Source organism: Pygocentrus nattereri, chromosome 17 (genome assembly GCF_015220715.1).
Source record: "Pygocentrus nattereri isolate fPygNat1 chromosome 17, fPygNat1.pri, whole genome shotgun sequence".
NCBI lineage: Eukaryota > Metazoa > Chordata > Actinopteri > Characiformes > Serrasalmidae > Pygocentrus > Pygocentrus nattereri.
The window spans coordinates 35,338,242-35,366,157 of NC_051227.1; the positions used below are offsets into that span (position 1 = coordinate 35,338,242).

The window sequence follows — 27,916 nt, forward strand, 5'->3', positions numbered from 1 at the left end:
ATACATGAACCTGCACACTGATACGAGGGGATTTACATCTCCAGCTTCCCTCCTTTCACCGCGTTCCCAACCAGTCCGCTTGGGAGTGCATCCGAAGCTCGATCTGAAGAGAAGCCAAGACGTTGTGTGTGGGAAAAAAAAAAACGGATCGAGAGCGGAACAGGGCATCCATTTGAAGTGCGACTTCAAAAAGCGCGCTCGCAGATTACGTGGGAGTGTTTGCCCATACTGCTCTGCACTTTTTTGCACTTACGTATTGAAATATCACTCCGTAAAGGCATCTAGTTTGCGTTTTAGAACACAACCCATGAGCTCCTCCTCCAAAGGCTTTAATCGCAACACTGTTTGTACAGTAACTGTACAAACACGCTTGTTCTACTCCCTTTGTTGGGCTTTTCCACTCTACAAAATGCTGGGTTGAGCCAACTGGGTCAGTTTTCTAAGTTCTTTTCACAGTTTTGTGTAGCCCAGCTGCATGTTTAGTGGTTGGGTCAATCTCAACGGTAGTGGAGACTATGTAGATAAGATCATGGCCCTTGAACACTCACACTACAGCCAGGTGTAGCTACCCAACCACTGGTTCACTTTAACCCAAATGCTAAATCTTCTGCAGAATCCAGCTTTTTTCTGATGATCCTCCACTTTCGACTACTTTTATACCTACATAGCTTTGGAACTATTGCTAGTAACCTATACTAACATTATACTATAACCTACCCTACTATACTAACATACTAACTATAGTAACCTATCTTTTGCCATTATTTAGCATTAACTTAGCTATCAAGATACACTACATGGCCAAAAGTAAGAGGACACTCCTCAACATTTTATGTTGATAACAGGTGTAAAACATTAGGCACACAGCCAAGAAATACCCGTAGACAAGTAACAGCAGAAGAATGAGTCATACTGAAGAGCTCAGTGACATCAGAAGCGATACTGTCATAGGATGCCACCTTTGTCACAAGCCAGTTTGTAAAATATCTGCCCTCCCATATCTGCCCTGATTAACTGTAGATGAAATGGAAGCATGTAGGAGCGAGGGCAGCTCAGCCATGAAGCAGTGGGTTACGCGAACATACAAAACAGGGCAACTAAATGCTGAAGCACACGGGGGGGGGGGTTGTCTATCCTCTGTTGAATCATTCACTACAGAGTTCTAAGCTGCTTTGAGTGCAACATCAGCACAAGAACAGTGTGTGGAGCTTAATAAAATGGGCTTACACGGCTCAGCAGCTGCACGCAAGCCTAAGACCACTATGTGCAATGCCAAGTGTTGGCTGGAGTGGTGTAAATCATGCTGCTACTCTCGGGCAATGGAAACGTTCTCTGGAGTGATGACTACGCTTCACTATCTGGTGATCTGAAGGGCTTATCTTATCTTCAACCCAGTAGAATGCTTAGTATGAACAATAAAGTTTGGTGGAGGAATAATAGTCAGGGGCTGTTTTCAGGTTTTGAGCTAAGCTGCTTAGTTCCATTGAATGGTAATGTTAATGCTGCAGCTGACAAAGACATTTTATATAACTGCATGCGTCCAACTTGTGCCAGCAGTTGGGGGAAGACCCTTTCCTGTTTCAGCAGGACTGTGCCCCGTGCACAAAGCGAGCTCCGCAAAGACATTGACTGACGACAATGTGAGGGAACTTCAGAGTCCAGACCTCACTAAACATCTTGTGAGCCAGGCCTTCTTTTCTAACAACGCCTGACCTCGCAAATGCTCTTTTGGTTTAATGGGCACAAATACCAACAGAAACACTCCAAAATCGTGTGGAAATCCTTCCCAGAAGAGTGGAGGCTGTTTGGGGGGGCCAACTCCATATTAATGCCCATGGTTTTTGAAAGGGATCTGTGAAGGGACATGCTTATATGGGTGTGGTGATCAGGTCTCCATATACTTTGGCCAGAAAGTATATGTCATTATGCTACATTCCTTGAAGGTTTTACCTCATGACAGAGTTGATAATGTGTCAAAAATACAACCTCAATTCCAAAAAAGTTGCGATGTTCTGTTTTTATTTACATTAATTTACATTTTACACAGTGTCTCAACTTTTTTGGAATTGGGGTTGTAGTTTTATTTTGTTAATACTTGTATATCATTAAATCAAACAGTGTTATATCGCACAAAGCCAGCTTTTACATGGAGTTTAGTCATATTAGCTTCTGGAGTTAGCTCCTCTTCCCCTCAGCAGGGGGAAACTTCTGTTACTGTGGCCAAACAAGCATCGGCCAAAGCACAAACACATCTAAATACGCCCTTTGAGAACAGCGCTACATTTTCAGCCAGCTAGCCTAAGGTTAAAACTCTAGCTATGCGTGTGCTTTGTTTGATATACACAGTCCCAACTCACTGCCTTCTCTCCAATAGTGACCTGCCCAGGAGGTTGAAAACAACTCAAATTGGCTTTTCAAACCAGCACTTTTTTAAAGCCTCTGATCTCTGTTTTAAACAGCTTGGCCGGTGACAGTTAAAAATCTAAGCATGTCTTGCAAGAGTCAACATAAAGTGGCATGGCATTTTGCCTGAGTCGACACGCTTGGGCATGGCATTTCAGAGTGAATGTGCAGTTGTGCTCATTTTGCCCTTTGCACTAACAATATTAATAAGGACCACAGGGTTAACTGATCTCAAATCACTGCAGAGACTTAATTAATTGTTGACCTTTTTAGGCTGCTTCCTCATCTTTTTAATGACTACTGGAAGAGACCGGTTTCAGCTAAGCCTCTTGAGCCGCTGACAAATATCCGGGTGTAAATAAAGGCAATAACAGAAAAGGCGGCGGGGGGGAGGGAGGGGGGGGGGTTTGCTGAAGTTAAAAATCAATCTCAATATTTGAGCTGGGGGGGCACATAATTACACAGCAAACTGTCTTCCATCACTGAGTGATTTGCAGAGTGATATTCACCGTGTTCCCTCACAGTAGACATTTCAAAAATCCCTGTAGCATGTTAATGGTACAGGAAGAAGTATGTTTCCACATACAGATGATAACCAGTCATACATTTGTGAAATAGCCTTCATGAGAAAATGACTTTAGCTGTAATGTTGTAATTTCAGGTTAATAACAGAACGCCTTCATTAAAATCACAAACTCTGCAGGTATACTAAGCCGTTTGCCAATAACAAGTTCTAAAGAAAGAGCCATTGACTTATGAGGACTGTCTGAAGAAAGTGGCTTCACTGCTGTAACAACGATGGCAGCAATGAGCGGCTGAGTGATACCGAAACGGACGAAAACAAGCGCCACAATCTAATTTGAAGACGGAAAATGAAACAATCAATATGTTCACAAGGCCGCATATGCTACTGCATGGAGAACAGAGATGGCTCAGCATGTGAGATGAAAGCTAAATGGCAGGTTTTGATGCTTCAATAGGTTGGGATGTATTTCGACGTACCTGGCAACCCATCTGTCAACGTTCATGTAACATCATTGAATGATGATAACCCCTTGAACTATTGTGCAGTTACATCTGAGCCGCGATGCATCTGATAAAAGCTGCTGATATAAAATATGCACTGCCTTCTGCTCAGACACGAGCGGAGCACGCCGTTCGGGATCTTTTAGATTTATCATGTATCACGTCTGCTTGAACTGGAGCCTAGAACTAGATATTGCTGACTAAATCACCCTCAGCTGTGGAGAAATGCTAACTGGAGCAACAGGGTGCCCCCAGCAATGTAGACCTGAGGCATTAACAGCCTAGTAAAGTGGGACAAGTTCTAGAAATACATAAAAGTTTCAAACTGGGTATTGAAAGAACATAAAATAGAACTGCACCCTAAAAAGATATAAGACTACAGAACATATAATACTCCTGTCCATGCTTGGTTTTGGAAATAAAGTGGGACCATTTCATATACGAGTGGGCTCAAAAGTGCTGAGCTGGTAGGATGCCGTTGCTCTGGCTGGTGGACAAACCAACTCAAAATAACTGTCCATCTTTGCAGTGCGGTATCCCTTAGTTCAGGACGTGCAGGAAAAGCCTATATGCATTTGCTGCTATAGGGAGAAGCTTCCATCTATTAAGGTGCTACGTGGATGACACTTAATAAAGGAAGACAAAAGATGACTCTATGAGCATAAATAATGTAGGATTCATTTCCTTGGACGTGGCGGCTTTCCGAAACTAATCTTCTTGAGCCAAAAGAAAGATCTCACGGCATGCTGCTGTAGGCTAACACCTTAACACAAACTTAAGACCTCTGACTTCTCTTTCCCGACTGTGTTACGAGCCTAGCTTTCATCTTTTTTGACTCAAAAGTGGGGGCTATATATTCACTCTACCTGGAGATCAAGTTCACAGCAAGGACACAATGCCGCGGCGCATGCTTCAGCCATCTCATCTGTGTTCTGAGTTTATGTGAAGTCTGATTACCAGCAGTAGACATGGGCAGCAAAAGGTTATAAGGAAGATGAAATGCACTGTTTAATCTATAGTGAAGTCAGCCTGGGAAAAAAAAGGGAAAAAAAAATCATAAGTCAGCACGCACCTTTAAAACTGATGAATTCATGTATCGATTTTTTTGGAAAGTATGCAGTGACACACGGATAATGCCATAAATAAGAAGGATAAAATGTCACAGTGAGCTTCTCCCACGCATAAGAAAACTGTTGCGTGGAGTTATTGATTAAGGCATAATGTCGATACGGTACAGAATATCATAAAACGAAGATGAACCATTGATTCACTTTTTACTACCTATATAGTCTGGCATCTGGATTGTGGCTTTTGTTTAGTTTTTCTCTTTGTGAGACAAAATGTCCATGTGATTACATACAAACACAAATGATGACACTGTGGAGACATTTTCTGAGGAGACAAAACATCTTGCAGCTGTGATTTAAAAAGCTAATGGTTACATATCATTTCTCCCACAGCAAAACTGTGTGTCTCTAAAATGGTAAGTTTACAGGAGACAAAAATATAAGAAGAAAACTTTCATTTTCAAGTGAAGACAATGGACAACAGGTAATCAATGGTACTAATAGAGTACGTCTGCTGTTACAGTCATGATTGCACATTATAAAGGACAGCTGGCAGGTACCAGGTTTTGTTCTGGCAGCGACGTGTTTCGAAAGAAAACTTCACCCCAAAAAGGGTTTTTTGAGCGATAGCACTGAATTTTGGCCCCTTAAAAACATTTGAAAAGAGATTTACAAGTATAAAGAACATTTTAAAATCTAAAGTACATTTCATACATAAAGGTTAGACATCAATTTAAGGGTTCTGGCTAGAACATCAACATTATGTTGAGGTTCTTTAGACCCTAAAAAGGTTTTTCACTCTCACACAAATCATTTACAAAAAGCTTCCTCGAGGAATCTTCCATTAAAATGTTTTTTTTTAAATATTTTTACCCAATTTAGTTGTCTCCAATTCCACCTGCTAGTTAGGACTCCCCCAGTCACACAATACCATCAATGCTAAGAGGGTGAAGGCAGCACAGGCTTCCTCTGAGACCTGTGAAACCAGCCACCACATCTTTTCCAACTGCTGCTCACACAACGTCATTGGACAGCCGAACGTGCTTGGAAGAAAGCGCCAACGGCCAGATCTGTTACGTCAGCTAACAGACGCCTGCGTTGACTAGCACTGCGCTGAGTGATTGGGGCAGAAGGGGGGTCTTACTCACCCAGAGAGATCGAGGCCAGCTGCGCTCTCTTGGACTCCCGGCTGTGGATGGCTGTAGCATCACCAGCAATCGAGCTCACGATCTCCTGATGATAGGGTCAACGGTTGTGCCACTCGGGAGCCCCCAAAAGGTTTTTTTAAGGCAGTGCTTCTCAAACCGGTCCAGATGTTTGCTTCAACCTAACTTGCAACCCATTGGAATAGAGCAAAAATTTGGACTGTCTGGAGGTCAGGTCCCTGACAGCTGGTCTGAGAACCAGTGTGTTAAGGCAAGCAAAACTGGGTTTTCCTGCGGCAAAGGAACCCTTATTTGCACCTTTATTTTTTAAGAGTGTATGATTTTTATATATCTGGCCTGCATTGAAGGGTAGCACACTGTTTATTACACTGTAGTACCAAGAAAGCAACTTTCAATATGTCAATACTGAACATGCCATTTTCCAACATGAATTGTTTGGAGGAGAAAAAAAAAAGGAAATTCTCTCTTTCCACACGTCACTGGTACAGCAAGCTGATACAGACCTGATACAGAGTCTGCTCTGCTACATTCTGGCCAGCCTTTATGCAAAAGAGAAGCAAATTACACCAGGAGGTGGATAATTCACATTGTTGACTTGTGCCACTTTAAGGATGTCGTCATGTATAGTGCTCACTGCACCAAGACATTCACTCAAATCAGTGTTTTAAGTGATTCAACACTCAAATGGTTAAACAGGTGATGTAACAGTCAGGAACCGGAGTACATAATGTATTCAAAATGCATATAAACATTCAGGAGATATTTAGAGTGGTTGATCATTTTCATAAAAAAAAAAAAAATATTAGATCTATTTTCATTTGCTATTTAAACAGGCACAGAGCTGGTCTGCAACTCTGTGTGTCTGTGTACTCTGGCCAGCTAAACATCACCACATCCCTGCACACAGCAGTGTTTAACTACAGCAATACATAGCTAAGGAAAAAAAAACAGACAGTAGCATAAGCCTGTGTGTGTGTGTGTGTGCTTATGTGCAGTACTTGGTGGGGGATTCTTACACATGGCTGGCCCCCAGTGGAGTGGCACCGCACCATGCTGACAGCAGGGCCATTTTGTGGCAGCTGCAAGCGCAGCACCCACACATAGCCTAAGTACATCTGTGGACGTGGCTCTGTCAGAATGTCTTCCCTCTTCTGTACTGGACTAATCAACAATAGCAAAGTAAACACACTGCAGGGTCAAGCACTTCCCGTACTGGTCACCCCAGTGTCCTGCTGTAGCCTCTGCAGCTGCTGAAGTCACTCACTCACTCCCTCCCTCAGTGGCATGCAGATTGAGTATGACTTTGATTAATGCAGGTGCCACTTTGTGCAGTGCGGGTGCTGTGGAGCTGTTAGGGTCTCTGTAGAGCGCTGATTTCACAGGTCAGACAAGCAAAGAACCTGCAGGCTCAGGCAGCCTCCCATATGTCTCTCTCTTATCCATATAGTGCACACAAGGTAGGTCGATGAAAAGAACAGACACACAGTCAATCAAAGGGTCAATATGTTTACCCAGCTCGGGTCACTGTTTGTTGGACATGGGCAGCATCGTTCTATTACAGCCATTGCATAATGCTACACAGGACAACACTTATAATAGGAACATGTGGGGGTGGGCAATATGACAATATGTCCGGGAATATCAAATTGTGGCCCAATCCAGCCTCAACGTATCCTCCAAACCATTTTTTATTTCCAATTAATTCTATTGATTATTATAATTCAGACAGGTTGACTAAGCATTTACAAAGGATGGAACAATAACAATCCATTTTTGATCCATCCTTTATGAATTATCGGTATTGTTTTTCCTCATTTTGACCACAGATCAGGATTTTTGCAATGACATGTTAACAGCAAGCTAAAGGTAATGGGTGGATGCTGTTCCGCTGGGCTTAATACAACGTATTAACGTAAAACACAAATATTGTGATACATTTAATGTTTTGCAATGGATTTGCAATTTGCAATTTTTTATAGCAGTTAGAGAAGCAATAATAATTCTTAAGATGAATAACTGCTTAATAAGACCAGTTTCAGGCCTTAAAGGGTTTAAATGTTTAATCAGTATTTAGAGCACATTATGTTGCTTTGTCTAATTTCTTATGGTCCCTGGAAACAGGAGGACTGTATATGAATATGATGTTTTTCAGTAAGGTTCACCCAGCTGTCCATCCATCCATTTTCTAAGCCGCTTCTCCGTCAGGGTCGGGGGGGTGCTGGAGCCTATCCCAGCAGTCTTCGGGCGGAAGGCAGGATACACCCTGGACAGGTCGCCAGTCCATCAGACAGACAGACACAGACAGTCACTCACACACTCACACCTAGGGGCAATTCAGCATGTCTTTAGACTGTGGGAGGAAACCGGAGAAGCCGGAGGAAACCCACGCAGACACGGGGAGAACATGCAAACTCCACACAGAGAGGACCCCGGTCACCGGGCGGGGAATCGAACCCAGGCCCTCCTCGTTGTGAGGTGACAGCGCTACCCACCGAGCCACCATGCCGCCCCTTCACCCAGATGTAAACACTCAAATTAAAGCTGGCACTCTGCACTTTGGCCTTAAAAATCCAATATGCTGGTGTATAGAGCAAGAAAATTACTTAAAGGCAGCAATGTATCAAGACATCACGTTCTTTTTTTCAGCTGGGGAGAGTAAAGAAAAGGTAAAATATACATCCTACACCTTGTATCACTAGAAGAGCCCTTATCCTGAACCAACAGCAGGGCGTGCTAAGAGAGTTTTCATTGTTTATATGAGCATTATGATAATGGGGCCAGTTTCCCAGACAAGATTTGCACTGTCAGGGGCACCCCATTTTGCCTGGGTCAAAATATATTTTCTAAAAAGGGCAAGCTGTAAGAAACATATGGTTGGTAGATAAGCAGGAACCGTTAGGCTTTTAAAAAATAGCAGAAGCTGGTAAGAGCATAATCTTCAATTGCAGTACAATACATTCTTCTACAAGCTTGCAATACTAAGATACATCATGAGATTCCATTTTAAAAACCTGGCTGAATTAGACCTGGTGAAGAGACAGTCCTGCCATTACAGGCGGTGTGCTCCGCCACATGTCACATGCCATATGATAACATCATATATTTGGACTTGCCACTACATCTCTCCCAATGGGACAACATCTTGAGCAATATAGCCTGACAGATGTGCAGGGTGGCATATTTCGTGCTCTGCATTATGCTAAGGTCTTTCACTTCCAAGGACACAGTGTCCACAGTGGCTGACAGAGCTCTCACCCAAGCTCAGAGAGATGCATTACCTCGGCCTGAGAACATTCCACACAAAGCAATATTCCTGATTTCCACTGCCTGCTGTTCCCCTAATCTGATTGCAGTGTCAACACAGTAGCTAAGGTGCCTGTTAGATTGAATTATTCAATTTGATAATGCGGGAGAAAGAATACAGAAGACATAAAGGGATATGATCGTGCCAGTCGAGATAGGGAGGGATAGCATTCAGTGGAAAAAGGGGGAAACATCTCCGTTCACTGGAGGCCATGCGTCTTTATGAGCATGAGTTAGGAGCAAGGGCACTGGAGGTGCAACTTCTACAACATCTAAGAAAAAAAGCCATTTTTCAAAACTATGCTCTAACTCTCAACATGACCTCCTTTGTTAGCCGAAATATCAAATTTCCAATACTAAATTGGCCATTAACCTCTGTTTCACCGGAGTTGGGATAACTGAAGGCTTTGTACCAATTGAAATTTACAAAGTTTCCTAAACTCTAACCCGAATCCAAAACAGATAGCACTTGCCTTCGAATTGCATAGTGGGATTAATTGTCCAGACTTGAAGAGCATCAATAATGGCAGTTTTCCAGGACCAGGCCAAAATTCAATGATGTTCTCCTGAGGGCATGAATCTGCAACCTCCTGATTAGCAGTGTGTGTTAATTAAGCAATCCAAACTGGATGATTCAAATGTGCTGCAGAAAGGAAACATGCACAGAGGCATCTGTGCTAAAGAGCTTCACCTGCTCAGAGTTAGAACAGCAAGCCTCAGGTTCGCAGCCAGCAACAGTCTGTTTCACATCTCAGCACATACTTCAACAACCCTCTCCCCAAGGTATTGACAAAGAGCTGGTAAACAAAATTTACTGGCAAGGGTAAATTCAGCCTGTGAAGAGAGTTTTCTAAAGCAAGTCATTAACTGATAATCAAGAAAGTGTCATGCGGGCGACTTGAGGAATGAAAGCCCTTATGGTGCATTTAAAGGTGCTGAAAATGCCAGGAGAAGGTGGGATAAGGTAATACATCAAATCTTAATCAGTACTGGCCCTGTTTTTTGGGCAGGCAGGTGGGAGTGAGGCTGGGGCCACATGCTAAGAGCTGAAACATCCGAATGCAATAAAACCACAGATGACTGTGCATCTGAACAAGGCTTCATGACCTGTCCGCTGTGAGCTATTGCACCGCTCTCTTCCACCCCTCTCCGGACCGCAGCCAAAACATAAAGTGAGGCCCAAACCCTGATTTATGGATTTCAGGAGCAAGTGGCAGGTAATCACACTTAAAAGGTGAAGTAAAATGATCCAATTCAGTGCCAGGGCTGGTTTGTTCATGAGGTGATTTGCTGAAATTAGAGATGTCCACTTGCACTCTTGGTGAATGGTTCCTAAAAGAGCACTCCGTCACTGCACATTTTCTTTTCAGAGCCTTGGCTATCTTTGGGCAGCTACAACCTGTATCAACACCACTGATCAGGGTGCACAAAGCCCAGGACATTCTCGCTTTCAAAACATGTGAAGTGCTTGTGTAATCCATTAGCTACACATGGCGCGGGTCTATGTTCGGTGCATAGAAGGTCTCAAAGATACCTGACGTGAGATGACAAATTTTGCTTTGGTAAAACTGTTCAAACAGTGTCACTGCTTGCCAAAAAAAGAGAAAAAGGTAAAAAATGAGAAATCTTCTCAGGTCATCTAGGTTAAGATGGAAAGACTTGTATCTGTCCAAACGCTGGGTCTCAATGCTGATACCTCTCCTGGCCACAAAGATTGCCCTCATCAATCACCATCCTCTCTCTGAGGTAATGGTCTCCAGGGCTGATCCTGCATTTTATTACTCCCCCTCAGCTCCTCTACCTCTCTCCAGAACTCTCCAACTTGAGCAGCTCTTCTAGAGCCACAGCTCAAAGAGGGAATAACAACAGAAGATAAGAGTCATACTGTGCGCTACCTGCATATCTCTGCATCTTTTCACTCTTTAAACCGTTGTCTCTGTTGACTTCGCCTATCACAACATCCAGGAAAGGAAGAGGTTCTCTCGGTGAAGACTGTGATAAAATCTTAACATTTTTCTGATGGGCACATGTGTTTTTCCCCAGAGTCACATGTTCAAGTTGACCACTGGGTGATCTTTTTTGTTATTCTGTAAAATTTATAAATGAATAAATTTTGAGAAAAAAAAAATCCTGACATCTTGCAAAGAGAGGCAGTCAAGCAGCTTTTCACTGAAATTATCAACACTGACAAAGACTTACAGAGGTTCTATTCACTAAAATACCCTTTAATAAAATGCTTAAAGTCCAGGGAAGGGAGAGCAGAAAAAAAAACAAAAACAAAGCTGGCAATCTAAAAAATTTAAGAGAATCTATGAATAATTCAAATGAGCTAAATTGGCAAGCGCTCGACTGTTCATTTGTTTGGACCGATTGCTGTATCAGTAATAGGTGCCAAAACATAAGTCCGTGACAAAAAGAAGGCCGGCTGTGCCTCTTCTTTTGTATCCTTTTCTACTCCTGTCTCCTGTTCCAAAATAGAGGCTGTCAGAGTCAGCTGCACATCCATGAGGCTGCTTGCCAATTTGCCACTCCCACTCGTAAAGGAGAGTGCATTTTAAGTCTGCCTCGACAAAACAGTTTTCTAATACTCCCAGAGTGATTACACTGGCCATCAGTCACTACCATTCCATGCCCTGCAGCATGGCACTGTTTAACTTCTCTGAACTGCACTCTTCTTGGTGGAGATCCACATTTACAATTCGCTCCTGGGCTAAGAAATGAAGAAGGTCAACTGAGGTTTCAATGGACAAAAGATAAAAAGACAAAAGATATCAATATCTTTCTCTATATCTATTCTTCTCAGGCGCCTGATAAAACAGACAGTCCTTCCTCAGGATGTGCTTAACATGGGTTTCTGCATTAACATTGTGTTTGTCTCTTCCACTTAGGCTCGTGAACTCCTTGTGGACTATCCAATGGGTTAGTAGGGCTTATAGGGTCAACCCAAAGTTGAATGACAAGGCATGGCTTTAAATAAACCAAGGTAGTGGTTGTACAGCATCTTTGGAAGCGAGGGCAGGGGCTATCAACAGGCTGCAAATGAAAGTCCCAGCAAAAGCCCTGGGAGACTGAAACGTACGAACAAGGCTTCCTTCAGTGCCAAACTCTATTTGTCTTTTCTAACAGCCTGAGAATGAGATGCCTCAGGAAAAGGCTATGACTGGCTGGATTTTGCCTGCGCTCACTGCATGGCCTTCAAGGCATCAACGAGACTAAGCCCCAGAGTATGCAGGACGAGGAGGCAGCGTAATGTTCCATCCGACACTGTTGAACTTGGAAGTTGCACCGTGCCTCCCATGCCTTCTATTCAGTAGGTGCATATCGCAGGCAGCCAGCGCAGGAACAGATAAAGCAAGCGGCTTGGGCTTGTACCCAGGACATTTTAATTAGCTGCTCTTTAATTCAGCCTGACCCTCTTTCAACTTTGATCAGCCGGCAGGGCAGCTGATAAGGAACTGTCACTCACCAGGCCCAAGCAAACGCCTTTTTCAGATGGCATGCTGTCTTCTCCACCAATTCACACGCCACTGCTACAAAGAAAGTGATGAATAAATGCAGGAGATCCAATACTACTTTTTTCCTCACAGCAGAGTTGCAAGTTCTGGGTACCGAAACACTGTAGAGTATCCCAGGAAGACCACTTAATATACAAAGTGGTTGTAATCTTGCACTATACAGTCGTATTTTTAAATGTCGGGTTTTAAACTTTTCCATATGACTGTAATCTCCAAAGTCATAAATGATGAAATCCCATCACAACAGACCAAACAGAAATAAAGACCTTTACATTCACTGTCAGTGACACAGATAGCAGTTGTAGCAGCCATTTTACAACAAAACGATAATGATTTCCAAAGCCAAACATGTTTTCTCATGTTGAGTTATTAGGTAGTCACAATTTTTCAATGATATGATAATGAGGTTTAGATCTTCAGTCTCATATTAGCAGCACAGGCTGGAACTTTGAACAGTCACTAATTTGGTACACCAAGTGACAGTGTACTCATTCGATGCAGAGGAAGAAGTCTGACCATTTAGCTAGTTAGCTAGACTGAGTGCTATGGAGAATGAAAGGCTGTGAGAGAACACTGTGGCAAATTTGTCAAATTAGTATTTTTATTCCAATCCTTGCTTATTACTGTTCCATCTTGTTAATACATGCTGTATAAAAACATGAGAATACGTTTTTATGTCCTTCAGGATTCAAAATACTATTCAGGGTTAAAACTGAGCTTTTACAAGTGCATACAGGATACTTAGTGATACAGAATGATACAGAAAATTATATCACGTTGAGATTTTTGGGCAAATCCCTCAGGCCTACTGCAGTCACATTGTCCTGCGTTTCTGAAACCCAAAAATGGGACATTTTGCAGAGGTCACCATGTCCAGCCCTTAGCAACTATTCCTGCTGTCAGACACCAGGCTCCCAGCAGCCCCATGGCCACATCATCACAGCTAGCCTGCAGCATCACTTACCCCAGCCAACTACACACCGCCTGTAGGAAGGAGCTCATTCACAGTCCACAACACTCACTGCTGCGAAACTTACTCTCATTTTCAAAGAGTCTATTTGCATAAAAAGCCAAAAAAGGCAGAAGTGAGAGCAGAGCAGGCTTGAAAGCAGAGCACTGTGATTTGTAGGTATTGGATTTCTAGTCTCATAATAATGAAATTTTGGGACAGGTTCATAAACATAAGATGGGTATCTGGTTATCTGTCAAGATATTTTAGTGGGTTATCAGAGGCAGTGATGCTGGATACTCCTGAATTTGTGACATTTTTATGAAGATGTACAGCCTATAGGAGTTTGAAGGATGTGTAATATAAATTCAGTTCATTTCATTGGACACCCCACCAATGTCAAATGTCAACGCCAGGGAGGAACATAAAACATTGCCTCCCATATTTAGCACAAGGTGCTCTTGAATGGCTAATTGGGGCTAAACATGATGGTACATTTCCTTGCATTTTGCAGTCCCTCGCCACTACAGTACTTCATTGATTTCAAATGTTCCTCAGCTGCCCTCAGCAAACTGCAAAGTTTTGTTTGGGCACAACTTTGTCTTATAACACCCTGCATGTAACCGTCCAGCAATGTCTCAGATATGAGGAAATCTGTTTGTAACTATTTAGTGTAATAACTTGATGTGAGGGAACTTTCAGAGGCTTTAAACGCTTCGGCCTATCACCACACCACTATGAACTTTGTAACTTTCTCTAAAATGGTGCATTTCACACCAAAACCTCCCTGAATTAACTTGTTCAGACCTAATTTAATTATTTAAAGGAAAGTCCAGTCTTAAGTCTTATTTAAGCACAAAGAAAAAATATCATTATACCTTTTGCTGATGTTGTTATTAAGACGGAAACAAAGGGAAACCTTCAGATGTGCAGACTCGACAATGTCAATAAAGAATGAAAATTTTATTTAAATATCATTTCTGCAATTATGCAATCAATAATGTATATACAGTTACATTTGAACAGTACAGCAAAATAACTAAAATAACTCTCGCCTTCTAAGGGTTACTTCAGCACCTCAAAAGAAATCCTGCTCGGTAAGTTGAATATGTGTGATGACGGTGCACAAAGTACTACAGAGAGAGCGGTGTCGTATGGGGTAATGCCTAAGGATTCATCCTCAAATAACCGCACTGCCACGCTTCACTGGAGAGCTTTGTGCTTCCTCTGAGAAGGACACATCAAACAATAAACTCCCCTTAATTTAATATCTCCAATAGAGAGGTGAGGGCAGGTGCCTGCAGATGCACCTTCAAAGCACTGGCGAGGAAGGGAAAGGGAAAAGGAAGCACATTCTGTATTCCCCAAACACAGCAAAAAACAGCTGGGCATCTTCAAAACACAAGCCCACAAATATTAGATCAACTTGCTCTGGTCAAACAAGAGTGAATCCCACTGAATTCGAATGGGCTGCAACACAGACTGCCTCTGCAGAAGGGAACCTGATTAGTCCTGAAACTTTGGGCAGAATTATGACAACAGAAAGTCTGAACACTACAATGGCTCACACAGCTTTGCCCACACACTCTCTCCCTTAATGATCGAGTGAGAAGGTCAGTCCTATGTGGTCTACAGGCCAAAAAAAAGGCAGGCGCTGAAAAGGTTTGATGAAAGCAGTAAAAGTGCTGATTACACAGCAGTACAGATGAATTGATGACCTTTGCATTAATCAGAGCACTGTACAGGCTCTAGAGACCCAAACCCAGTCCAGCCCAGACAGAGAGAGCAGCACACACTGGAGCTCCGTGCAGAAAGTTCCAGTCTGCTCCTCTCTCCCCCACCACTCCACATTCAGCTCCACTCTCCACCACGTTTACAAAGTAATCTGCTCCCAAGCAGACAAGCATCAGCAGGGCTTATCCAGAGCTCTCAGTTGCCAGGTACTCTGCACTGAGGCCGTGAGAGAGAGACAGAGAGAGAGAGGGAGAGGGTGGGGGAGAAAGAGCTGTAGAACTATTAGACATGTGTGTGCATATAAACACACCTCATGCATACTTCTTTAAGTTTACATATAAATACAGTAGTGAGTTTTGGGCTCCCTGCAAAATGTAAAGCTAGATTTAAAGCTATTTATCTGAGCAGTACGTTTTTACTTGCTCAGAAAAAAAACAGTACCATTAAAATAAATACAAATAACATTAATATCACATTTTTTTATGTACATCAATGTGTTTGTTTAGTCATTTCCTAACTTCTCCCTGTGAAAGCTCAGCATTATTTGTAGTTATCATGCAATACCTGGTTTGGCTAATCAACAAATCACTATGTTAAATCAAGCGTGCTGTCGATAATATTCAACACATCAATGTGGTGCTTTGAGTAGAATCTGGAACACACATACACACACACACACACCCACACACACACACACACACACACACACACACACAGTTTGCAAACATACACACAGTCCAAAAGTCCACTGGTAATATTGCTTCTGTTTTGCATGCCATTCTTTTGTATGTAACACAAAGATTTTAATCATTTTTTCATTTACATAAACATTACATGATTCATCAAAACTTCTTTGCATTTCATTTTTCCCCTCTTGCTTATAATGCCTTTTGGGGCAGTTGAGTGCTGGTGGTTAGGGAGCTGGCCCTGTGACCAGAAGGTTGCCAGTTCAATCCCCAGCACCCACAGTCCATGACTGAGGTGTCCTTGAGCAAGACACCTAACCCCCAATTGCTCGCTGTGGATAGGACTGCCCACCGCTCTGGGCAAGTGTGCTCACTGCCCCCTAGTGTGTGTGTATTCACTAGAGTGTATGTGGTGATTCACTTCACGGATGGGTTAAATGCGGAGGTGGAATTTCCCCGTTTAGTGGGATTAAAAAAGTATCACTTAACTTAATGACAGTGTGAACTGCTACCATGAGCTTAGCATAGCAAGTTCGTGTAAAAGCCTTGACCTTTCTATGCAAAGGCCTTAAAACAGTCATCCATTTCCCAAATTTCATAGATTTGTTTAAATACAGCTTTCAAATGGCTTTTAAAGCTACACCTGCCACAATTTTAACAGACTACACTGGACAGTGCTGGCCGGAGACCAACAGATAAATCAACAAAAGGAATAGCAAAAGTTGCTCCCTTCAGTAGCCTCTACTGTAACAAGAATCTACAAGCTGCATGAATGGGAACGAGAGACAGAGAGAATGAGAGGCTACAATCCCAGAGGATTTGGATTCTTTCATTATATATGATATATACACTCATTGTTTGGACATGGAGCAACTGTTTCTCTCCCTGGACATCGGTAACCAAAAAAGTGTTAAACCAACTAAAATCTTTACACACCTCTTGGCATTCTCTGAATCAGCTTCATGAGGTCATACCTTTTTCTGATTTGTAAATACATACACTATATGGACAAAAGTATTGGGACACACCTCTTCATCACTGAATACAGGTGTTTCATTTAGTGCAATTGCCACAGGTGTGAAAAAAACCAAGCACCTAGCCATGCAGTCTGATTTTACACACATTTGTAAAAGAACAGGTCATTCTAAAGAGCTGAATTCTAAAACGTGTTTTGTGGAGCGACTAATCATGTTTCTCTCTCTGGCAATCTGATCGGCAGGTCTGGGTTTGGCGAATGCCAGGAAATCATTAAACTAAAGCCATTGTGCCTACTGTAAAGTTTAGTGGAGGACGGTTAATGCTATGGGTTTGATTTTCAGGGGTTGGCCTAGGCCCCTTAGCTCCATTGAAGGGAAATCTTAATGCTTCAGCAGACCAAGATATTTTGGATAAATATTCTTCCAACACTGTGGGAACAATCTGGGGAAGACTTTTCTGTTCCAGCATGACTGTGAGCCACTGCACAAAGCAAGGTTCATAAAGGTAGGGCTGGGTGAGATTGATGTAGAAGAGATTGCAAGTCAGGCCCTTTCATCCAAATGCTCTTCTGGACAAATGGGCAAAAATTCACAGACACACTTCAAAATCTTGTAAGAAGCTTCCCAGAGAGATGGAAGCTGTTATAGCTCCATATCAATGGCTAAGGATTTAGAATGGGATGTCATAAATGTCCTGTAGAGTGTAGACGTCCCAATAGTTTTGTCCATATAGTGTATCATTTAGCATAATCAGACAGACATGAGTGTTTTATTTGCAGCTGTTCACACGAAACAAATTTCACACTACTACCACCAATTAGAGATACATGAACTCTTAAATGCTGAAAACTTTTCCTCCAGCTCTGTCAGTTGCCTATGAACTTTCTCCAGTGTTCAGGTATTTCCGTTGGAACTAAATCAACTTCTAACTGTCCTTTGTGATTTGATTCTAATTGAAACAGATTTAGAAATGGCTTGCATTAGCCACGACAACAGAGCAATTATTTTGTAACCTTGGAAGGTCTGGCCAACGTCTTGAGTGAAAGCCAATTATGCTGCCCTTGCACAAAGATGTGCATTATAAGTAAAGCGCATTATTGCATTAGAAGTCAAGTGTTGACACAAATATCTAACAACGCAGTTTTAAAAGTTATGGAGTATTCACTAATGGGTCTTGCAGAATATCTATTCCAAACCATTTTTAACAGCGTTGCATCATCTGCCTTCAGCGGAAATGCGTTTTCGGAGAAATTGTTATTGCATTCTGATTTTATGAGACGTGGTGGTCGCTCTGATTTATTTGAGTCTTTATTTCTCTTTTTTGCTTTTGCTCTCTCACAGCACAGCAGGTGGCTACTGAGAGGCCTCTCAATGATCTCAGACCTTTTTCATATTCTCTCCGTGTGCTCCCGTTTTCCAATAAATAGCTGACTTTTCTAATATAACTCATGCCGCATTGCAAAATCAACAGTTTCCTCATTTAATTTCATTGCTGTGACATGGAGGGAAATGTACAAAGCTTTTGCTCTACTTTCAAAGCTGATATGCTCTAGGACTACGTGTCCAGATACAGATAATGGGCATTCAGAGATTTGAGGCACACATCATGTGACACTGGGCTGGTGTGGTCAGAGCCAGAACTGACAGGCAGATTCAGCAACTGAGTCCAGCTCTCAAAGGGGTCATCCTGAAAGTCACAGAATACATTTTGGGGAGAACTTTGATGTTCAAAAGCGGCTAAAGCAGGCTATTAGACAAACTCCCTATTGCTGAACTGTCACTGTTCAGCACTAAAAGCCACGAAGCACCGTTAAACTAACAAAGGGCAAAGATGACAAAATGAACATTCTGTGAACGAGGCCACAAATTCTAAAAATACTGAGGCATCACTGCATGCCAGAAAGATGTATTATGTCAGCCAACAGCTGTTGAAGCTAAAATTTGTCACATTTTGTTATGAGGTGAGCACTACTGGCTTGTAGGCTTGTTATTAATATGTGCAGTTTTGCTACATACTGCATCAAACTGGATTCTGCTTTAAAAAGAACTCTAGTATGGAAGTTAATAAGTGCCTTTGTCTCCTGCCTTCCCACTTCCCAACCTTCTATCAGTGGTGGACAGTAACTAAGTAAATCGAGACTGGCGCGTTTCTTTTTTCCTGAATTCATACAAACACTTTCATTTTATAGTAAATTAGTTTGGGCTGGTTTATGTTTATGAACAGACGCCTACAGATCAACATAGTAAAGGAGCTCATCTGTGATCCTGAGTTTAAAGCCAGTTTTTATTCAACTTAAACTTGGAACTAAGTTGTAAATAAATCTGAAACTGAAACTTTGCTTGTGTGTAAAAAGTGATTTCAGAGCCACTCGGTTCTCCCTGATGGAACCTGTTTACCTTCAGTGTTTTGTGCTTCTGATCATTTTAATAGACGTCAGCGTCACTAATTAATGACGTTCTATTAAAAGACTGGTTTACCAAGAGAGACGCTGGAGGACTTTCACCTGAAATGAGTTCATGAAGCCAGTCTGGTTATAAAAATGATAACAGGACATCAGAGCCAGAATTCCTCTTTTAGTACTTTTACTTTATACTTAAGTACATTTGAAGGTAAATACTTTAGTACTTTTACTCAAGTGGAGGTCTAAAGGGAGGAACTTCTACTTTTACTGGGGTAATATTTTACCTTGGGTGTCTCGACTTTAACTCAAGTACATGATTTGTGTAAGCAAAATTACCAGATCTAAATAGAACTTTTTATAAAAATATTTCAGAATACAATATAGAATTGCCATAGTTGTGCTGTGCATGTTTTACAGTAGGCGTTCTTCCTGTAGCCCAATTGATGGAATGTTTCACCTCTACCTTCTATATCAGGGTGAAAAGTCCAGAAGATATTCATAACACTGCTATCAATGTCCAGTGATTAGCTCTCACTTGCCAATGTTCTCATGTAAAATATAGCTCATTATCAATATTACAGACTCTGATACTTACAATGAATTTTTATTAAGATAAATTTTCTAAAAATTTAAACAAGCAAAAGCGCCCGTCGTTGTGGAAATGGCTGTTTATTGACAGCATGTCATACAGCACCAGAAAGCACATAAATTAGTGTTTATGAACTTCCATTATTTATAAGCACCATTAGCCTCGTAGCTTCAGACATCAAACTTGTCTCAGCTGATCAGCAAGTGTAAAGAGAATATCCTGCACATTGGGTATTTTTGCCAAACCACTTAAATTATAAGGTGATCTACTTTAATATCAACCTAACGTACGCAACCTTATGCAACTTCATCCTCTGAGAAGAGCTGAGGATAATGTGCATTCATACAGAAAGATAGGCCACTCTTAATAAAAATAAAACCAGTAGACTTTAAGAAAAAAGTCGTAATATTTGGAAGATAAAGTGGTCTAACTGTAGAGGGCTTCCACGATGCGATGGGGTCTCAGATGCTGTACTTCTGCCGGAGTCCCACACACTCCTGTCTCTTTGTGGATCGATCATTTTCATTATCATTCTCATTGCCTGTGAAACTTCATGCCTTCTTTGAATGACACAGAGATATAGCCACTGATAGGCATGTAGACGGTCATTGCCTGTGATTCTCCTTCAGCAAAACAGAGAGACATTTTCCTCCGAAAATCTGTCTGGTTCTTTATTCAAGATAAACACAGGTTCCTGCTCAGCCGTTGCAGCCATTTCTTATACTAATAACAGGCTGGCGGTGATGTGCCAGGAGAGAGCATTTCATTACGGGTGGAATCCACCAGCTCCTCAACGACCCTCATTTTACTGGATAGTAAGATTTTATTCTCGAAATATTATGACTTTAATCCTCGAAACACCACAGCGTATGACTTTTTTCTCAAAATATTACAACTTTTTTCTTGAAATGATGACTTTGTTTCTCAAAGTTTGCTATTTTTATTTTTATTAACAGTGGCCCTAAAACACTGTCATAGAAAAAGCCATTTTAAGCGCATAAAATATTGGCAGACATATAACTACGGTTTTGTCTATAAACATGACCAGTTGTGAAACCTTTCATTAGGGAGGAAATGTACTAGCCTTTAATATAAGCAGACTCTTATGTCAGCAATGGCTCCCATCAACTCCTTTAGTCACAAGGAAGGTAAACTCGCCTCAGGGTGCTTCTTTTCTCCACACTCTCTCCTTGCTTTTCGCCTCCAGCCATAAATCTGTGCTACAGTTATCGCCACAATTAATCTGGCCCCTCTGCTGCGTCTTGGCGCGGCTAACATGGCAGGTTTCTAAACACCAGAGAGGGACACGCTGGAGCAGAGCGCCATTGTTTACCGTCTGTCACTACCTGCCCAGCCTTGAAAAACCCAGACGTCCGAGGCACAATTAAGCACAGCACACGTCGCTCCCTCTACCTTATTGCTGCGATCATAAATATTCAACAGCTGCTAATGGCCGTCCACCACATATGGGAAGAAACAAACTCTGGACGTGAGCCTGCCCTTCTGTGGAATATGGCGATCAAATTGGACAGGGCAGTTGTTCGGGGGCTGACTGCGGCACATCACATCACGTACCTTTGATCTCCGGAGGCGGGAGGCTTTACTCCATCTTGAGCACTGGCGGCAGCAGCAGGTTGATCTACGGCCACGCGGCTCCTATGCAGCGCTCCACATCACAGGGCCCCTCCACACTCAGCCCACCCAGCCGTCTGCAGCCGCAGGAAATGACCTGTGATAAGCAAGGACAGCCATTATAACCATTTTGCTCTTTACAACTTCATAAAGCATTGTTACACTGTTATTAATAATAGACAAAACACTGAAAGGTTCTAGCAAAAGACAGTGGCTGTCAAAGTGGTGCTCGGGGGCTCTCAGACAGCCCACATTCTGCATCTCAACTTATAGGAATGGAGCAAAAATTGTGAGAATATATGATTTAAAGCGGCATGTATCATTTTCTTTAAATTTCAGATTCTAGTTAAGATACAGAGTGGGCTAATGTGAAATGCTTTGATCTTGAGAAATTGGCCAAGTCAGAATTGTGATCCATTAAATTCAAAGACCAAATGCACTGCCTGACGTCTGAGACATCAGGCCACATCATGTTATGATAGCTTGGAGATAAGGTTTTTCTGTAAAATGTATCATTTTGAATCTTTTCACGAGAGGAACATGCAGGGTGTGACAAGAAAAAAATAGTCCCCAAAGAAAACCAGTCCACTATTTCACTATGATCAACATTACATATAAACACTCACAAGATATGTAGGTTCACTGGTCATTTTGTATAATAAGTACAAAGCTACATCCGTCTTGTAGATGTTGCAGCACCTAGTTCCCATCAACACTGTAAAGACATCCAAGAGTGTGAGTTTCTGCAGAATTCAGTTGACGAGAAATAAGATTCGGAGAAATAGGTGGAATTCTTCTGAAACATTCCATCAATTGGGCTACAGGAAGAACGCCCACTGTAAAACATGCACAGCACAACTATAGCAATTCTATATAGTATTCTGAAATATTTTTATAAAAAGTTCTATTTAGATGTGGTCATTTTGCTTGACGTGACATGATAACAGCCACTTGTGTCCCAACATTCCTTATTGTTCAGCATACCACGCTCAGTGCTAAAACACATTTAGCTTTAGCTTTACGATTAAATGAATGCATGACTATCAAAACAACCACACAAACGCTCATCTGGAACTGTGATTGGTCAAGATGCTCCCAGCACAGTGTGGCTGGTAAGAGGCTTTGTCTGTTCACTGCAGCCTTCTGTGATATTTAAGGACGTTCGGAGAGGCCATGAGCTGTTGCTATGATTTTCTGGAAGGCTATCTTGAAATAATGAGTTAATTATCTTATGACAATAAAACATAAAGTTGTTTTATTGAGACCACATGATAATGAAATGATCTCAAAATAAAGTTGTTTTATTGAGATCACAAGATAATTAACTTGTTATCTCAAGATAACAATTCAGAAATGTGTAACTACCTTATAGCCTCTCTGGACTTCCATAGATATCAACACTACAACAGCCAATCATGCTATAATGAACACTTATACGTCACTACTACACATGCCTTATTTGAACACCCAGTGAAGTGAACAAATACTAACATGAGCTCAGATATCTGTACATTTGGTCTGTCCCTAGCTGGATGATTGCCAGAGAGACTGGCCTCAGGCCGGTCACTGCCCCTGCTGCGCTACCAGGTCCACTCCGACACGATAGCTCATATCTCCAGCACTCAGCATAAATCACAGGCATTAGCCAAGTAGAGGAAGTCGGTGGCTAACAGCATATGAAACAGGCCACAAAGCTTAATTACCCATGGCTCATTTACGCATTTTCTTTCTCTTTAAACTGATATTACCATCCGTGCTGTGTGTTGGTCTCCTGCCATGCTGCTAAGCCTTAGGTTAAGCAACTGGCCCGTGCACTAAGCTGTCCTAAAAATGCCTTGGCACCAGCACAGTGCAACAAACCACTGAATACATTCCACAGTCTAGTCACATTATTGCCTGACTAAAGTGTATTTACCCACTGCTTAGTTATTACATAACCTGTATGCCATAAATGCATGCATTAACATGGAAATGTCAGTCTTGTTGTTCCCATATTACTCTATTGACTCCAAAGGGCAACACAAAACTCCATTTCATTGCTTCTTTCCATCTCATGCTTGAGTAACAGAGGGTTTTAAGTGCACAGTCACATCATGCAAGTCACTATAGATAATCATAACTATTAAATGCAACATTAAAAGCCCCATATCTTACATTTGCCTTGTACATATGAACATAACTCTTAGAGTTAAAGAAGCTGGTTTTGCTACAGTCCCTTATAAGTATATAAATCTTATATACGTTTTCTTTGTTTTGTTTTTACAAGGGTGCCCCGGTCAAATTTCATGTTTTGTTGCTTTTCTAATTGAAAATAAGTTCACATCTTCTACACAGAACACACTTCTTCCCAATTTAATGCACAGTTACTGTTTATTTGCTGGATTTAACGTAGCAGGGGGGGCAAAACAAACAAAATAACATGAATTATATATATCAGAAGTGATTACAAACTCATACTGTAGTATAAATGAGTTGTGTTCTGACTGGCTGACGTGTATTGCGTGTTGTTTAAAAAGCAGCATGGGCTGAAACACTCCTTACAATTTCAGCGTGAGTGGGTGGGACTAAACTGCTATTGGCTGAATAGGCAGATATTTGTAAATTTGTTGATTTACGTGTTTCATTTGTATGGACAATATGGCCTGGGGAGTAAAGAGTATATATTAAAACTTATGTTACATATTATACTACTGCTTTACTTTTTGTAAGGGAGGAGTGTCTTTATTCTGCATTATATTAGGCCTAATCAACATAAACCACTGCATTTACAATGTCCTACAGACTTAACTCACTCATCTCAAATGTACTGACTAATATTCAGTGCTGATTTTAAGAGTTAATCAGATGTGACTTAATAATATAAGAAATACACGACACAGGAGGACAAAACCAAACCTTGCGCCTCTTTTTTTCTATCACTTCAATTAGTATGAAAATTTATTCCGCTTTGTTTTTTGGATGTTCATGTGTTTTTCCATTCAGGTCCTGTTGTGAAGGGTAGGATGTGACCCAAAATTTGATTAACTTCAGAGAGATGCTAAACTTCAAAGCCTCACTTTAACTGTGATTCCTGCGGGTTGCTAATGGATGTGTCTCATGTGCTCAGAATAGAGAAACTTTGGCACTGATTAGCATTCTAAAGGCCCCACGACACAATTTGGCAATATATTTTTATAATTAAATAATTAGACCTGACAGTCATTCTTTAGCACTTTCCTTAATAAAACCTCTTAACTTCTAACTGCTAATCAATTCAGTGTAGTTTTACTCTCCAAGGCTTTCATTTAATATAGAGCCCCTGCAGTCTTCCTGCAACACCACAGTACTGAAATAGTAGAGTGGGGTTTCCATGGGCTATAATATAAGATCATTATGTGACTTTAGCAGTTTCCTAAATATTCATGTATTCACAAATATTCATTCTTATATATAAGCTGATTCAAAGAACTGTAATTAGGACACCTGGATTTTAGCTCAATAGTTGGGTTATTTTTGCAATTTTACCATTAATCTGATGGATACACTATATATTTCCAAAGGTATTCACTCAACCATCCAAATAATTGAATTCAGGTGTTCTGATCACTTCCATGGCCACAGGTGTATAAAACCTAGCACCTAGGCAGAATGCTTCTACAAATGTGTAAAAGAATGGGTCGCTCTGAGGAGCTCAGTGAATTCCAGCCTGGTACAGTAATAGGCTGCCACCTGTGCAACAAGTCCAGTCATGAAGTTTCCTCACTACTAAATATTCCACAGTCAACTGTCAGTGGGATTGTAACAAAGTGGAAGCGACTGGGAACGACAGCAGCTCAAGTGGTAGGCCACGTAAAATGACAGCACAGGGTCAGCAGATGTTGAGGTGCATAGTGAGCAGAGGTTGCTGACTTTCTGCAGAGTCTATTGCTACAGACCTCCAAACTTCATGTGGCCTTCAGATTAGCTCAAGAACAGCGCGCAGGGAGCTCCATGGAATGGGTTTCCATGGCTGAGAAGCTGCAACCAAGCTTTACGTCACCAAGTGCAATGCAAAGCATTGAATGCAGTGGTGTAAAGCGCCACCACTGGACTCTAGAGCAGCGGAGATGTGTTCTCTGGAGTGACGAATCATGCTTCTAAGTCTGGCAATCTGATGGATGACTCTGGGTCTGGCAGTTGCCAGGAGAACGGTACTTGTCTAGACTTGACTAGAGGAATAGCGTTATCCTGGTTCACGTCCTACCTCACTGACCAGTTTCAGTTCATACAATTAAATAATGTATCATCTAATTATACAAAAGTGAAATATGGAGTTCCACAAGGTTCTGTTTTAGGTCCTCTGTTATTCACGTTATACATGTTACCATTAGGCTTAGATATAAATAGACATGGAATTAGTTTCCACTGCTATGCTGATGATACACAGCTGTACATATCAGCCAAACCAGAAGATAAATCCAGATGAAATAAAATAGAAGATTGTGTAAAAGATATAAGAAACTGGATGCTGCAGAACTTCCTTCTTTTAAACCCAGATAAAACAGAAGTTCTTCTTCTTTGTCCAAAGGCTGCTCAGAAGAAATGCTCAGATTTAATGTTAAATCTTTCTGACTTCTTTGTAATACCTGGTTCAGTAGTTAAAAATCTTGATGATTGATTCAGATCTAACGTTTAATCAACACATAGGTAATATTACAAGGACAGCGTTTCTTCACCTCCAAAATATTTGAAAGTTAAGAAATGTGTTATCCCTACATGACGCTGAAAAACTGGCACATGCCTTTATAACTTCAAGGCTAGACTACTGTAATGCATTGTTGTCAGGAAGCTCCAACAGGAGCCTAAATAAACTTCAGTTAGTTCAGAATGCTGCAGTTAGAGTTCTCACTAAAACCGGGAAATCTGATCACATCAGCCCAGATTTATCAGCGTTACACTGGCTTCCGATCAAATTCCGTATTCACTATAAAATTCTCTTACTGACGTATAAAGCCCTGCATGGTCTCTCACCGGAGTACCTGTAAGATCTTATTTCCCATTATGAACAGCCTCGTTTACTCAGATCACATGGTTCCTAAAATTCAGAAGACTTCAATGGGTGGAAGAGCTTTTTCTTACAAAGCCCCCAAATTGTGGAATAATCTCCCATTTAATGTTCGGGACTCTGACACAGTCTCAACCTTTAAGTCTAGACTGAAAACACATTTGCTTAGTTTAGCTTTTGATAATTAGCCTTCCCCTTTAGATAAAGGCAGGAGATTCTGGGGTTCATGGACATAGAGGCTTATAGTAAACTGAGATATTGGTGCTGTTGACCCACCACTTCACGCGATCACACAGGTTTGATGATGGTGGAGTGGGGGGATCCCAGTGTCTCAGGGTTCTCTCGTATCTATGTTACCTTCTGGTTCTCTCCTTTTAGTTTATGCTGATATCTGCTGGCGTCACCAGCCACACTCTGGTGGAAATCATATTTCTTACAGTCATACTCCTGACCAGAACTAATTTTGTCTCTTTACTCTTCCTGAGATAATGACTGCCCTCCCATCCTGCTGAACGCTGTTGGAAGACTGACCATCAGGACCTCCTCCTTGCCATCACCAACCCACTCTCCTCTTCATTTGTGCCAACTGCAACACCCTCAATAACATTACTGTGCCATCCAGAAGTACCAGCATTGAGATAGGATGGGACTCAGTAAGAGACCGCCTCTACCAGTGCAGTTCCTAAAGCTTTACCATCCAGTCTTCAAACAGAGATCCTCTTAGCTTTTATTTGGTATTTAGCTTATTAAATTGTAAACACTGTTTGACCAAAGGAGGATGGGTCTCCCCTTGTGAGTCTTGGTTCCTCCCAGGGTTTCTTCCTCCAGACTGAGGGAGTTTTTCCTTGCCACCGTCGCCTCTGGCTTGCTCATTGGTGGATATATGTTATAACTATATGTTTTCAAGCTTCTGTAAAGCTGCTTTGTGTCAACATCATTGAAAAAAAGCGCTATATAAACTTGAATTAAATACCTGTCTGACTGCACTGTGCCAAGTGTAAAGTTTGGTGGAGGGGGGATTATTGGTGTGGGACTGTTTTTCCGGAGTTGGGCTCGGCCCCCAATTAAACACCTTTGGGATGAACTACACTCACCGGCCACTTTATTAGGTATATTAGGTTCAGTTGCTTGTTAACACAAATAGCTAATCAGCCAATCACACGGCCACAACTCAATGCATTTAGGCATGTAGAGGTGGTCAAGACAACCTGCTGAAGTGCAGACCGAGCATCAGAACGGGGAAGAAAGGGGATTTAAGTGACTTTGAACGTGGCGTGGTTGTTGGTGCCAGACGGGCTGGTCTGAGTATTTCAGAAACTGCTGATCTGCTGGGATTTTCACGCACAACCATCTCTAGGATTTACAGAGAATGGTCCAAAAAAGAGGAAATGTCCAGTGAGCGGTCAGTTGTGTGGACAAAAACGCCTTGTTGATGTGAGAGGTC

The 27,916-nt window shown here is 41.7% G+C and overlaps 1 protein-coding gene across 2 annotated transcripts in view; it reads right to left on the reverse strand.

The window, feature by feature from the left end:
* Positions 1-27,916, reverse strand: part of grik4 (glutamate receptor, ionotropic, kainate 4) — a 598,764-nt gene that overhangs the window by 447,823 nt on the left and 123,025 nt on the right. For both annotated transcript variants that reach the window (XM_037546764.1, XM_037546765.1), the window contains exon 2: positions 21,393-21,546. The gene's annotated coding sequence lies outside the window, so the exon portion shown is untranslated. The remainder of the gene's footprint in view (positions 1-21,392; positions 21,547-27,916) is intronic.